General features: G+C 35.7%; 1 long non-coding RNA gene across 1 annotated transcript; it reads right to left on the reverse strand.

Moving 5' to 3' along the window:
• Positions 1-10,533: 10,533 nt before the first annotated feature.
• On the reverse strand, positions 10,534-12,476 carry LOC132168014 (uncharacterized). Its single transcript, XR_009438746.1, has 3 exons — positions 12,273-12,476; positions 11,684-11,730; positions 10,534-10,774 (listed from the first exon to the last, which is right to left on the reverse strand). It is a non-coding gene; the product is annotated as an uncharacterized LOC132168014 (long non-coding RNA).
• Positions 12,477-14,366: the final 1,890 nt, after the last annotated feature.

Genomic DNA, 14,366 nt, shown 5'->3' on the forward strand with positions numbered 1-14,366 from the left:
GAATCAAATCACTCATAAATGGACAATTGAGAAATCATATATTCTGAAAAGTGTAAAGTGTAATTAGCATACAATCATGAAGCTTTCAGTTTAAACTCAAGACAAGTTTCATAAAATTTGTAAAAATCTCTATCAAATGAAACAACCAAGGCAAGATATGCATATTTCTTTTTTTTTTTTTTTTTTTTATAGGCTCTACAATGTCTAACTTCCTTAAGCTTTCTAATTGACCCATTTAACAAGTATTAGGCCAATGACTCCCAAGCCAGGTGGCTTTAGAGCACTAGATGTAGAACATCTCTAAAGGCTTATTAACTTAAGTAAAAAATGTTACGAAGTCAGACTAGCCATATCATAAATCAACACTGAACTTCACACCTTTTGACGCGAATATTCAGTGCTTAATGAGGCAAGAGGTCCAGTTACTCAATGAAAAACTCAACATGATCTTTCTTTTCTTTTTCCTTCTCTTTTTTTATTTATTTCTTTTCTTTTTTTTTTCTTTTTTTTTATATCTTGCAAGCCAATGGTTATTCATCAATAGGTCATCCAACAAATCTCAAAGAGAACAAGCTTAAGCTCAAACATCATACCTCACAGAAAACATGCTAATGTGCTCATGAAAATTTATCTCAAAATAAGTGAAATCTCTTTTATCCAAAAATAAGTCAAAGGACTCAGACTTCAAATGACATAATGATGTGTTCAACTCTTTAAGCAAGCTAATGAAATGTAAATCGCAGTCACAGTTTAACTCAAACTTGACAAAAACATAGCATAATTTTTATTTTTTTTTAACACAAAATGACAAATAAAAATAAACAAACAAAGTGTTTTCTATACCCCCAAACTTGAATTACACATTGACCTCAATGTGTAGAATAGAAATACATTACAGGAAGTAAGGAAATCTGAGTGTGAACAAGGCTAGGACGTCCCCCAAACTTAAACACCAAAACACCTGTCAACAAAAACTAACAGCAATATTTTTTTCATAGAAACATATATCAAAAGATTAATTGTTGTTAGAAACAAAAACAAATAAAATTAACATGTAATGAAAAAGGAAAGAAAGAATTTTTGGAGTGAAGTGCAAAAAATAAACTGGAGAAGAAAACTTTACAGCGCTTTCCCCTATCATGTGGATGTCTAACAAATCCCTTACACCCCTTCTTCTTCAAAACTTCATACCCCTCTGGACGGATATTTCGCCATCTTATGTAGAATTTCTTGCTTCGAAGGTTCTTCTTAGGAAAGTGGTTCCTAGATTTGTGTGCTTGTGTGCACAAGTCCTTGAGTATCTTGACATAAGATGGCTCTTTGAGACATTCAAGCGATGAAGCTTTGGGCTCTTGATGTGTCTCAAGAGGGACAGTGATGTAGCCAGGAGCTTCAGTACTCACTTCCATGTCACTGGGCAAATTAGGATCCATTAGGGGCTCACTATTTTCATGGTGCTCAACTTGCTCATCTTTCTCTTCCTCCTCTTTGTTATCCACAATTTCCTCACTCTTAAGTGTGATGGTGACTTGGGCATGCTCATGATAAGAATTTTCGGAATCATCCTCATCAATCATGTAGTGCCTTTCAGCCATCAGCTGACTTTGAAGCTCTTCTTCCTCTATTCCGTTGAAGTCAGCAACTAGATGACCAATCTGTCCTTCTATCTTGGTCATGGCCTGCTTAAGTTCTTGTATGTCTCTGCCATTAGCCATTTTGAAATTCCTCAGCTCCTGTACAGCTTGATTGGTAAAATCTTTTAGCTCTTGTACAGCTTGGGAGTTGGAATTCTTGAGCTCTTGTATAGCTTGGGAGTTGGACTGTCAACTTTTTCTATTAATGTTTTCATCATGTATTCCATGATGATTGTGGTGCAGGCTGTGGCATTTGAGTAATGGATTGATAAACAGGAGGTTGAGCTTGATGATCGAACTGCAGATATTCTGAATGGTGCAATTCATCAAATTGGTGAGCATAATTTCCTATAGCCTGAGCTGATCCTAAGAAATCAGATTGTTTGTTTTAGTCCGGGTTATAACAATTGAAATTTGAATCAAACCCCGGACTGGGGAAACTAGTGTTCATTTGTTCATATGAAAAGTTAGATCTAGCTGCTCTGATTTGGTCTAATTTGTCCCATAAGTCATCGAGCTCAGCTCGCAAATCTGGACAATTGTTTTCCTCATGATAAGGATTGAAACAATATGAACATGGTTTATGTGAGTAAAATTTTTTAGGGTAGTTGGTAAGAGCTGGTATCCTATAACTAGGAGAGGCATTAAAATCATTAAAATGAAAATTCATGCTTTCCCCTCACTTTTTAGCATGCAAATATCCCACATAAAACATTAACCATTTTTATTCTTTATTTTTAAATTAAAAAAAACGACTAACTAACTAAAAAAATAAAACTAAAATTTAAAAACTCACAAAAAGGACCAAAAATAAATTTTCGGCAAAAATCAACAAAACTACTGCAGTTGCTGCCTTTGCTGTAGGGCTGCGCAGAAGGTGCTGCGGCAGAACTGTAAAACAAGCCAAAACAAAACAAAAAAACAAGAAAAATCTTCTTCTTTTTTTTTAATATTACTAACACGAGTAAAACAAAACAAATTGCAGAAAAATAGAATCATAATTATAATTAGTAGAAGAATAAAACTAATTTAAACATAAATTGGTTTCAAAAATTGAACAATTCCCCGGCAATGGCGCCAAAAACTTGTTATGCAAATTTATTTAACTCGCAAGTGCACGAATCAATTGTAGTTTAATGGATTGCAAGAACGAGGTCGAACCCATAGAGAATTGTATTTTTGAAAGAGAAATTTAAATCTAAACTAATTAAATCCTAACCTAGTTCCAAAAGGGTTTTGAATTTTGGTTTTTAAAATTAAAAGATAAATATAAACTAAATAAAATAAAACAAAAGGTAAAGACTAAGGTTTAGGAATCCACACTCACCAAATCATAACAACATATTCCATGTTCATCAATATTTATCCGAAGTTCTCACAATTTAAATCTTATGTATGTTTTACTATGCTTCAAAGAATTAATCAAAACCATCTCATGTATCCATTCATTGACCAAATCACAAAAGGAATCCAAATTCAATTGAAACACCAGATGTATCCGTAGAACAAATCACAAGAGATATCCAATTTTTATGAGTTAAAAACCAAGCAATCAATCATATGAAATTATCTCAAATCATCACATGTAACTTTGAATCACAAGAGATATCCAAGAATCACCCCACACATTGATTAGAAGTAAAACAACAATTGTAATATAAAACTCAATAAAATCGAATAAATAAAGACTTACATAAAAGTGATGTCGTTCTTCATCGGTGAGGCTTCATCCCCAACTTTAGTTGGGAATTTAACTCCACATAAAAATAAAATCTAAACCTAAACCTAAACCTAAAGAAAAACTAAACTAAAGAGAAAAGCTGTAGAAGTTTGCTCTCTGGACTTCTGTGTATCTTTTCTTCAATGCAAAGAGGTCTATTTATAGGCTTAGAAAAGTCCTAAAAGCCCTGTTAAACCTAGATAATTCGGAGGTCTGTCTCCCAGTCAAAATAGAAGTCTGAAATCGGAATAGGATTCGTCCAGATTTGTGTCCTTTAATTACAGGGCGATTTTGGCATAGTAACCGTCCGAATTAGGAAAATCTTATTTCACAGTAAATTGTCGTATTTTGAGTTAGCTTTCCAATGTCGTTTGAATCACTTCAATCCGATATTTGAGCGAAAAGGTACAGTCAAAATACTGAGATGTATATAGAATCTGAATTTGAATGCGATCCGAAATCTTATCCAATATGATCTTTTATCCAATTTAATCTGATTTAACCTTTTTCTTGAATTTGGTTAGACTTAACCACATCATCTAGGTCTTCTCAAAGTATGCTTTCTTTCAAACTTTGCATTTTTCCCTTTAAAGCTATAGTTTTTCTTCAACGACTTACAAAACACTAAAAACACAAAACATTAAATAACGACACAGTTAAAGGATTAACTAATGTAAATAAAGGGGTCCAAATATGCAATATTTGGCACTTATCACAATCTATTAACTACAATTGATTCGTGCACTTGCGAGTTAAATAAATTTGCACAACATGGCCAACGGACGAAGAAGATGGTTTGTTAGAGGAATCTCTGGAATGGGGCTTTGGGATTGTGGAAGAGAATCTCTTAAATTGGTTTGTAATTGAGGTGGATGCTGCTATGCGTTTAAGGCTATGCATTTTTTTTTTTTTTTTTTGCAGGGCTTGAGCTTGAAATGGAGGATCACTGGTTGGTTAATTGGTATGTAGAATTTTGATTGAAGAAATTGGTCTGAGAAGAAGAAATCTGTGACCCAGCGTGGGTCTGGGTCTGGCAACGACCCGCCAGCCTAACCTTGCTGGGTCTCGGCTAGACCCACAGCGGGTCTCGGCCAGACCCAGAGTGGGATCTTGGCCAGACTTGCCGTGGGTCTGCCCGCGACCCAGCTTGGTCTTTTACGGGCAGCTGGTCCCATTTTTTTTTTTTTTTGTCTTTTTCCTTACCACATCAGTTTGTAAGGCTTTGTTTGTAAAAGCCTTTGTAAGTGTTGCAATTCTCATTATTTCTTTTAGGCGTGAACAGTGATTTTGGTAGGTATAATTATGAACAGTAAAAATTTTCTACAAAATTTCCTTTTGCTGCCTAAGTTCAAAATTCCAGAATTTTCTTTTTTTTAAAAAAAAAAAAACAAAACTCTATAAAACTTATAAAGGTCCATAATTTTATTTTAAAAAATATGTAACAATTTAAATTAAATTAGAACTTTATTGGAACCAAATTAGATCTACCAAATTCTTTTACTAGCATAACAAAAAGAATTACTAACACTCACATAATTCCCCAAGTCCAATTACTAACACTCACAAAAAAACTTAAACCTTACATCACACGAAAACCCCATCTTAAAAAGGTTTATCAAACATTGCCTTCATTTTTCTTTAATTTTCGTTTATTTTGACGTAAAATGCTTTCCGCATGAAAATGTTTTCAACAAAATTATTAAAAAAAGATGATTTCCCTTCTTCTTTTTTTTCCAGTGTTTGAGCTGTACGAAAAATGAACGACAATAGAAAATAGTCGAGGACTTTTGGCAACCTCTAGTGGAGGTTCAGCAAACTTCAGCGGTGGTCCAACAATAGTTCGATGGTGGTCCAATGAACTCTAGCGGTGGTTTGATGATTTAAAAATGAGAAACTCAAACTCAAAAAATAGTTTACGAAATTTAAAAATAGAAACCGTTTTTCGAAACTAAAGAAGTTTTTCTTCTCAAGCTATTTTTTTTATCTGATTATTATTTTCGGTCGCACCAAATAATAAAAATATGGACAACATTTTTTAAAAAATATTATATGCTGAATTGAGTTATGTTGAACTGGTAAATATTACATGCTAAACTAAAAAATATTCAGTTAGTTACATTTTTTCAAATAAACTAGAGTATATCCCATTAATTATGTTGAATTAGTATTCTTCTCCGTGCATAACTAACTAATGGAGAGGATCCCTCTTTGGCTTTTCCACATGGAATAGGATCCTCTCCATTTCAAATGAAATGAAGAGTATTTATTTAGGCTCCGTTTACTTCAACGTAAAATGATTTTCAAAAAATGTTTTTTACATTTTACGATGTTTACTACGACGTAAAATAGTGATCAAACCGAAAAAAAAACCTTTACATTTCTAGGGAAAATGGTTTACACTTTTTAATTTCGTAAACCATTTTCCCTGCTCAACCCAAAAAAAACCCGACGCTCTTCTGATTAGAAAAAAAAAAAAAAAACCCAAAAAACCCCAACTCCTCACCTTCACGTGCAGCTTCTCCTTCACCTTCACCTTCACCTTCATGCACAACTGCAGCTGCAGCTTCTCCTTCACCTGCACAGCTCATCTCTCTCTCGGCCAAGCTTCACTCTTCAAACCCGACACAGGTACTCTCATCTTTCTCTTTCTTTGTTGAACCATATGTATGGAGCGATTCAAATCTACGAATTTCTCTTGGTAATTTTTGTTTGATTTTGGTTTCTTTCTCTGTTGGACAAACTGGAAATCATGGAGCGATTTTGATTTTGGTTTCTTTCCCTATTAATGTATCAGATTTGCGATTTAGGTTTTGGGTCTAGGGTGTGGATTTTGGAAAATGAGAACTTCTGCGATCTTTGTTGTTATGGGCTGTTTTGGTTGTTGATTCTTGGAAGTTCTGACTTTGAGATGAACCTCAACCGAATGGGTTTTTGTTTCCTTTTGATTTTTTGGTTGTGTGATGGCAGATTGGGGGGGAATTTCGGTGGCTCTTGGCTCTTTGCTTGGTGTTTTGCTATGTGAGGTCTTGGTTGGATTTTCGATTCAGGTTATACTAGATGTTGTCTTATCTCCTATAGATCAACGTTTGTTTCTCTGTCGCTCTCACTTGTTGGGGTTCTAAATACTAAATGTTGTGTTCAGTTTTGTTCTTCAACTTCCTGATTTTTGCTCCGCTTGCTTGACTTCATTGTATGTAATAACTAAAACCCATTACTAGTTAAGCTTCTTTCTGCAGAATAAATGCATCTGTTTCTTGCAAAGTATTTAACTGAAAATTCATGCCCTGCTTTTTTCTTAAAATATGGCCAAGTTATCTGGTTGCCCAAAGTGGTTGTAAGTTGAGGATAGAGGGAAATTGAGAGTATAGGAGTGGAAAATAAACAAAGAAATCAACTTGTCTCGACCTGTCCTTTATTTGTTTGTTTGTGTTGTATGGGGAATTAAGCTATAGGAGAGTGGGATGAGATTGCCTCTTTTTGGATTTAATTGGAATCCGAGACCCATAGGATTTCTATGGTTACAATGTGTGAGTACATTATATGAAACCACTCATGCATTAACTTTGAGTCTATTAAAGTTTATAAATTTCTATGGTTGCTGTGGAGTGGTTTGCTGGGGTGTTTAAGTAGCTTTTGAGTCTTTTCTGCTTGGTTGCTGAGGTTTCTTTTGCTCTGTTTCTGCTTTTTGGTTAGTTAGTTTGTAAGCTTTTGGTTAAGTTTGTTCATAGTATTGATAATCTAGTGTTTTGATTGATTGTGACTAATTGAGATGGAATAATTTTGGCTATCCAACAATACTGAAAGTCTTTTGTGTGCCTAGATTAAAGGAAATATCAAGCTACAGTTTCCTTTGTTTGTTAAAGTTGAAAATCGTCATAATTATAGGACATACATTTTTTTAGTTGGATCTAAAAAATACATCAAAAGACTTTTCTAGTATCAAGCACTGCTTATTGCACTTGGTTGTTGAACTTCTATCATTTTTCCACATATCATATTATTGCATTGCTTATTGCACCATGTAAGACTTAAATTTTTTGGAATTTATTAATCATTTGTTACAGAGAAACAATGCATATATGATTTATTACTTATTGCTTATTTTTATGTTGTTTGTAGATGGATGAAACAATTCTTTCGACAGTTACGACCACAGTCGCATCTGTTATTACTGTTGGGCTTGTAATCTTAAAAGATATTAGATCTAGGAGAGTATTACGTAGGGAACCTCATGTTAATCGTTAGTATGAAAGAGGGATTTATATGGATAATATTCTTTATGAAAGCAGACAAGATTGTATTGACCAAATAAGAATGAGTCATATATCGTTCTTTGAATTATGTAAAATTATTTCTGAGAACAACCTTATACGTGAGACCATTCACATGTCTATTAAGGAACAAGTGTTGATATTTTTACACATTATTGGACATAATGTGAGGTTTCGAGTGGTTGGTGGAAGGTTCTATAGATCGATTAGGTCTATTCATCGATGTTTTAAGGTTGTACTTGGAGTCTTGACGCTATATAAACATTTAATTAAACAACCTGATAACTCTACTTCTCTGAAAATAAGGAATAGCCGAAGGTTTTACCTATACTTTAAGGTAAGTTTTAAAATTTGATTTTTTTTTTCTTAAAAAAAAATTCAAGTAATTTATCAAATTAACGTAACTTGTATTGGTCTTCATTAAGATTGTGTTGGAGCAATAGATGAAACTCATATTCGGGCATCTGTTCCAGTTGCCCTTTCATATATATCAATCTTCCTAGATGTGAAATATTTGTAATATTGATGTATGGACATTTTTAGATACAGTACTTTCAAAGTACTTTATCTATTTTTTTTTCTGAAAAAAATAGAAAATTCAAAAATATTCTCAGAGAGGTTGATTGTTTTTGTCAAATTTTAACAATCAAACATAAATTATTTTATATTAATATTTTTATATTTTGAATAAAAATTATATTTTATAGGTTGAAATAAAATATTTTAAAAAAAATTAAAAAATTGATTTTCAGTACAGTTGAATAGCTTATATAAAAATTAATAGTTTTTTTATATTAATAGTTTTTTAAAAATTAAAAAAATTAAAAATTGTTATTCAAAATATTTTTTTAAAAAATTGATTTTCTGTGCGCGCAGTAAACACTGTAAAATGTTTTCAGTGAAAAACATTCTCAGAAAAAATGACTTCTTTAAAAATATTTTTCGACAAAAATTATTTTACGTCAAAGTAAATAGATTCTTAGTATAAAATAAAAAGTAATATTATAAATTTTGTTTTCTAATTTTAATATTAAGATAATATTACTTATCATTTTAGAGATCCTTTTCCCTTCCACATATGTGAACGAGAATCGAAGAGCTGCTTACGTCGGAGTTGGAAAAGGCAAGGGAGAAGGACAAGGAGGGACAGGAAATAGGTGGACGTGCTGCCACTTGGCAGCATGCCAGAGACAGAACATGCAATAAAGTCCTACGTAACAACTGAGACAGAACATGCAGAAACGTGTCTCACAAAGAGGCTTTCGTAGCTGACCAAAATTCCAATGGTTGGCCCCAAGGTTAGCCAAGTCTTTTCACTCATGTTCTTCTCCTCCAAATTTCAAATTCCAAATTCTTTTGTGATTATCAATCTGTCTTAAGTATAGAATCCAGCTTATATTGGGTAAAATAATTGGACATCTTCACTGAAAATTTTGGACTTTTCAAGGTTCAATTTACATGCTTGACAATTTGGGCAAAATAAAAGACATTTTTTTTCAAGAGCAACACATCATTTTTCATGATTGCTCCGAACTTCACGCCAAAATTTACAAACAAAAAAGCATCTCGTCAATCCTTCCATATCTTCTGAATTTTGTTGAAATTAAAATATTTTTGAGAAAGTCCACCTACGTTACTATTCAAACTATTACTCAATTAAAAATTGATAATATTCTCAATATGATGAAAATACATTTAATAAAAAAATTAAAACAATTTTTTTAAAAAAAAAAAAAAATCAAGGGTGTAAAAATTAAAGAACTTTCGTTTTTTTAAAAGAACAAAAAAATAATTTTCTTTTTCGAATTTATTAGAATATTTTTATCTTATAGAAAAAAATTTGAAGATTATTTTTGTCTTCTTACTGGCTTTAATGCGATACTGTTAATTTTTTGGTAGTTTAGGAAGAACATTGTCGAAATTAAAAGTTTAAGGAGAATATTTATTAATTAAGTGATAGTTGAAATTGAAATTGGTTGATTAATTAATTAAAAGTTTAAGGAGAATATTTGTTAATTAATTAACTTCCACCTTGGTGCAAGTTGAAATTGGTTCCTTCTTAAGCTTCATTTACTTGGTTTTCTTCGTAAAATATTTTTAAGAAAGCCATTTTCCTTGAAAATATTTTTTGTCGAAAATATTTTACGAGGTTTACCTTGCACACGGAAAATATCTTTTTTTAATATCTTTTTATATATATATTTTTTCCAATAAGGTCCCCGCCGGGACCTGCACGGGACTTTTTTGAGACCCTGCAATATGACCTGCCCGGGACCCCACCGAAACTTAACCGGGACTTGTCCGAGACCTCGTTGGGATTTTACCAGGACTTGACCGAGATTTGACCAGGACCCGCTTGGGACTTGCCCGGGACCTGACCGGGACCTGCCCTCGACTTGATCGAGACCCGCCCGGGACTTGACCGGGACCCGCCCAGGATCTGCTCGAGACTTGCCTGGGACCCTCCCGGGACTTACCCGGGACCCCGCCAGGACTTGACCGGAACCCGCCCAAGACTCACCGGGACTTGACCGGGACCTGCCCAGGACTTGCTTGGTACCTCGCCGGGACCTGCCCAAGACTTGACCGGGACTTGACTGGGACCCACCTGGGACCCGACCGGGCAAGTCTCAAGCGGGTCCCGGGCAGGTCCCAGCCAGGTCCTGGGCGGGTCCCGGGCAAGTCTCGATTAGGTCCCAGGCGGGTTCCGGGCAAGTCCTGGTCAGGTCCCAGGCGAGTCTCGGGCAAGTCTCGGTTAGGTCTCAAGCGGGTCCCGGGCAAGTCCCGGTCAGGTCCCGGTTGTAACGCCCCAAGTTTTAGAGGTAGAGCAATTGGGAGCAATTGTAACATATTCATATTTAAACAAAATAAAAATAATTCTCCTAATATAAGATCATAACGTCACCAGAGTACTATAATTTTTCATTTATAAAATCACAAATACATAATGTGTTAGTATTCAATAATCTCATAAGCAATTAAATTACACCGTCTATGCTTAGCCCAAGCCGTCTATAGATTGGAGTCCCAGACACTTCTACTGCTACTGCTCCTGCTAGACCATAAAGCAGTGATAGGATTTTTTTTTAACAACTAAGAGGCCCACTGGTACCCATGTCTTCAATATTACAATATATATATAGAGCAATCTGAAAAAGATATATAGGGAGAAGGGATGAGTTCGACAACTCAGTAAGTAGCCACAAAACCAAGATGCTATAAAACATGCTATACAAATTTCTATGTCAGAATCTCAGTTATGCACAATAACAATTTAGGCAGAATAATATAATTAACAAAATAAGCATGATAGTTGCAAAATGAGTAATTGACAATTAATACAAGAATCGCAAGTAAGTTATGAGATATGCAAATACTTCATTTTGCTTTTCTTTTAAAATTATTGTTTTACCCTTTGACCCGACGCCACAATTTTACCATGAGCAGCGCACGTTGGCGTGTCCCGAAGGACCTATATGCTCATCCTGTCGTCACAGGGGAGAGCTACCAGGTTGGGAACTTCCCTAGGTAAAGGCCACATGGCCGGTAGCACACACCTTCTCGTAATCATCCTTCGGTGTACTTGCCATGCTACCCTATATGGTACCGATCGTCACTGTAATCGTGTCTCGGGTTAAACATTTTTAATCATGAATGCACATATAACATTTCATATGATTTGTAAACTCATATGTAACTGTATACTGTGCCATGAATGCACATATAACATTTCATATGATCTGTAAACTCATATGTAACTGTATACTATGCCATGAATGCACATATAACATTTTATATGATCGGTAAACTCATCCGTACCATGAACTTTGAGAACTCTTTTCATTCATAATTTCAGTCATGCATAAATCATAAAATAGGGTAACTGTATCACTTAAAATTCTTAAACAATGACATATGAATAAATAAAACTTGTCATTAAAATATGGAAGGAAGTGCAATTGAAAATCATGTAAGTGGATTCTTTATAAAATCTCCAACATTTTTCTAAAAGACTTATAATAAAATCTGTTGGGGTTTTTGGTGTTGTGTCCCCTTACCTGACATTGCATACCCTTATTTTGAATCCGCATCTAAGTCACAATTCCTACAACGGAGGTAAGAGTATCTTAGTCATCAATTCGTTTTCAAGTCTCAATCATGCATTACTTTAGTTGTTAAGGATCTTAACTCTAATTTCTATCCCACCATCGTCTATCCTTAACCAAAAACATTATAGTGACATCAAACCCCACCATGCTTGATTTATATACTTCCCATAAAATTCTAATAATCAACTCAACTGTTATAATATTCTTATTACTATAGAATCATCAAGAAGTTTATCTAGCCATACTATTAATCTCCTCCTAAGCCATTTAATTTAGCAACTTACTCCCAATATCAAAAGGTTAGAAACATTTACAAAAATCACTCTAATTATCACAAGACGTATTAGCATCTAAACCCAATAAGCATCAACTTCCATGGATCCCATAACAAATCATGATCAATTAACACTCTAAATATAATTAACTTCTACAAATAGCAATTCAAGTGTTCATACACTAAAAGCCCCAATTTAATTCCGACTACAAAATTAGGGTTTAGTTCATACTAAAAATACCATAAAAGATATGAAAATATTACCTTGAAGAGTTCTCATTTTTTTTTTTTTTTCTTTTCTTCATCCTCCTCTTTCTTTCTCTTCTTTGTTTTCTTCTTCTCTCTTTTCTTTCTTTTCTTCTCTTTTCCCTTCTCTCTTTTCTTCTTCCGGTTCTCTCACTCATCTCACGCTCACTTGAGCTGTGAGCAAATGGGGAAAATTTCTCCCCTTTATAAGATGAAGAGCTGGCCGTATGTGGGACATTTGTCCCACATACACTCTAGCCACCTGCTGAACCAGTACAAGTGTCAAGTAAGCTTGACACATGAGCTGCCCAGGTGTTCACCGAGAAAGCTGTGGGAGCATGCTGTATGCCATCTGTAAATTTAGGTGTCAACCAAGCAGCTTAAACTTGGTCCCCAAGCAACTTCTCATACAATGCCATGTGTCAACTTGAGCTTGGTGACTTGTCAAGTTTTAAAATCCTCATGCATTTACGTTAGAACATGGTCATAAAAATCTACAATTAATCCTCAATGAACCTAAACCTTTTGACTACCACATACCCAAAAATCGTGGCTTAAGGACATCAGTAACCCATCCAATTAATTTTCCAAATTGCAGGTATTTCAACTACTCGACAGCTTGACCTATTAAACTTGGAAAAATCATAACTCTTTCAATTTAACTCCAAATAACACAAACTTTGGCTTGAAATTTTCCTCATTCAAAGATGCACAACATATCCAAAAATCATATTAACCCATAACTGTTTGGTACCTCAAAAGTCCCACGGAATTCGGTGCCTCTGTTTGACTGAAATTCCTGTTTTGACACTTGCATCTTCTAAAAATCATAACTCCTTCTACAAGCATCCAAAAATCATGAAACCACTTTTAAAATCTTCATTTCTCATCATTCTATAAGGTATTAAAACAGTTTTATTTAAGGTCACTCAAAGAATTTTCGGCGTCTAAAACAATGTGACTTTTCTTTCAATAACCCACTAAAATTATAACTATCAATTTCCATCATCTTTCACATTAAGTCTATTTACCTAACTCCATATAAATCTTAATAAAATTGCAAATCCTCCTTATCCTTGATAATAAGATCACATTTATTCTAAGTATAAATTTCAGGGTATTACACCAGTCAAGTCCCAGGAGGTTCTCGGTCAGGTCCCGAGCAGGTCCCGGTTAGTTCCCGAGCGTGTCCTGGGCAAGTCCTAGGCGGGTCCCGGGCAAGTCCTAGGCGAGTCCTGGGCAAGTCCCGAGCTAGTCCCGCCGGGGTCCCGTGCAGGTCACAGTCTGGTCCCGGTCAGGTCCCAGGCAAGTCCCAGTTAGGTCCCGGGCAAGTCCCAGGCAAGTCTCGGTCAAGTCTCAATTAGGTCCCACCGGGGTCCCGGTCAAGTCCCGGGAGGTTCTTGGTCAGGTCCCGGGCGGGTTCCGAGCGGATCCCAGGCAAGTCGCAGGCGGGTCCCGGCCAAGTCTCAAGCTGGTCCCACCGGGGTCCCGGGCAGGTCCCAGTCAGGTCTCAGGCGGGTCTCGGTCAAGTCTTGGGCAGGTCCCGTGCGGTTTCTGGGCAGGTCCCAGGCAGGTCCCGGTTAGGTCTCGGGCGGGTCCCGGTCAAGTCTCGGGCAGGTCCCGTGCGGGTCCTGGGCAGGTCCCGGGAGGGTCCAGATCAGGTCCCAGTCAAGTCCCGGGCAGGTCCTTGTCAAGTCTTCGGCAGGTCCCAGGTGGGTCTTGGTCAAGTCCTGGGAGGGTCTCGAGCGGGTCCCGGGCAAGTCCCGGTGAGGTTCTGGGCAGGTCTTGGGAAGGTTCATCGATTTAAGAATGAGAAGCTTATAGTCGAAAAATGGTTTACGGTTTTCAAACCATTTTCAGAAAATTAAAGAAGAATTTTCGGTCAAAAGTAAAATATTTTCCGTTGACTACTATTTAACGTCGAAGTAAACACCGTAAAATACGGAAATCATTTTCTGGAAACTATTTTATGTCGAAGTAAATGGAGCCTTAGTTGACTGGAAGCTTTCAAGAGGGGAAAACATCTCTATTGAACTTCTTAATTACGATTAAGGATAACGATTTTCATTAGGGTTTTCTCTAAAACTCAAATGCGATTATGATCCCAACAAC

The sequence above is a fragment of the Corylus avellana genome, chromosome ca1 (assembly GCF_901000735.1).
Source record: "Corylus avellana chromosome ca1, CavTom2PMs-1.0".
NCBI lineage: Eukaryota > Viridiplantae > Streptophyta > Magnoliopsida > Fagales > Betulaceae > Corylus > Corylus avellana.